Below are 1,499 nucleotides of genomic sequence, written 5' to 3'. Positions count from 1 at the left end.
ACTTCATTGCAGTGTTGTATATAAAAATAAAAAACTGAAAGTAAACTGCTAATGGAGCATTGATAAATTTTAGAAGGATTTAATAAATCCTTTATTAAAAGGATTTGTTCTGTAAAATTTGGATTCAGTCAAAAGGCTGCACTCAAGGATCCAGAAGGCCATGGTTGGCCCCAAGCCTGTGGAGGGGCTTTTGAAGAGGTCAGATAATCACAGATAGGGGAAAGAAATCTCTAAACACAAACTAGTGATTTTGGTCTAGTCATCTCTCTGTTGAGAGCAACCAACGTGTTGGCACAGTGGGAGAACTGTAGGGGTGGTGATAAGAAATAACAATTTGTAGAGATCAAGAGACAAATTGAGATGGCAGTGTAGGTTAGGACATATAAGGAGAGAATTAAGATAGAATAAGTTGTGTCAAAGATTATTAACAGGTATGCTTTCTGGGAGGGGGAATGACAATTTGTGTTAATAGAATCTAGGGCTGTTGTAGGGTCACAGTTGTTGCAGTTGTTTTGATATAAAACCACATTTAAAAATGCTATTCATATTTTATTAGCATATACTACCAGCAATATCATCTATTAACCTTATTAACTTGGTCCACCTACATGTGAGTTATATTATAATGAGGAGAATATAGGTTTTACTTCTTTTTTTTGAGGTAAAAATAATACAAATTTCAGTTCAAAACCCTTTACAATAATGTCTTGTTGCCTTTGAGCATGAATAAATTTCTGTCCAAAAATCTACAATGAATTTTAATAAATAAGAGTTTTTTGGTTCATTTAATTATAAGCCCAAAGCTAAATTGTGAATGTATCTTCATGATACAGAAAAATGGTGTTATTAAGCTTCTCACTCACTAAATTGATGACATGCACTCATGCATGCCTACTAGAAAAACACCAAAATAAGTGAAATAAAGTAATTCCCTGGGACCAAACCAAGTACAAAGATTGCCAAAATTTCACTGTTGTAGAATTCATAGTTATTCACATTTTTTGTCTTTGGGATTTTCTGGAATATTCTCCCTGATCTCTGGATTTCTTCTTGAAATCTCCTAGACCTTAGTCTTTTCACATTAACTATTTGGATTGTATGAATTTGTCTTAGCCCATTTTGTGTTGTTATAACAGGATACCACAGCCTAGGTAATTTATAATGAACAAAAATTTTTTGACCCACAGTTCTGGAGGCTGAAAAGTCCAATATCAAGGTACCAGCATCTAGCAAGGGTCTTCTTGCTGTGCCCTAACAGGCAGAAGGCATCATATGATGGAAGGGCAAAGACAGAAAGAGAGGGACAGAGAGAGAGCATGCATAAGAGGGGGCAAACCCATTCCCACAATAACAGCATTAGTCCTGAACACCTCTTAATGGTCTTACCTCCCAACACTGTCGTAATGGCAATTTAATTTCAATATGAGTTTTGGAAGGGACAAACATTGAAAATATAGCAGGGCTGCATTACATTGAAAAGTTTGGTTGGTGACCTGTGT

Source organism: Propithecus coquereli, unplaced genomic scaffold (assembly GCF_000956105.1).
Source record: "Propithecus coquereli isolate 6110/MARCELLA unplaced genomic scaffold, Pcoq_1.0 Scaffold88, whole genome shotgun sequence".
Classification (NCBI taxonomy): domain Eukaryota; kingdom Metazoa; phylum Chordata; class Mammalia; order Primates; family Indriidae; genus Propithecus; species Propithecus coquereli.
The sequence above is the reverse complement of the archived record's forward strand: the minus strand, read 5'-3'. Positions refer to the sequence as shown.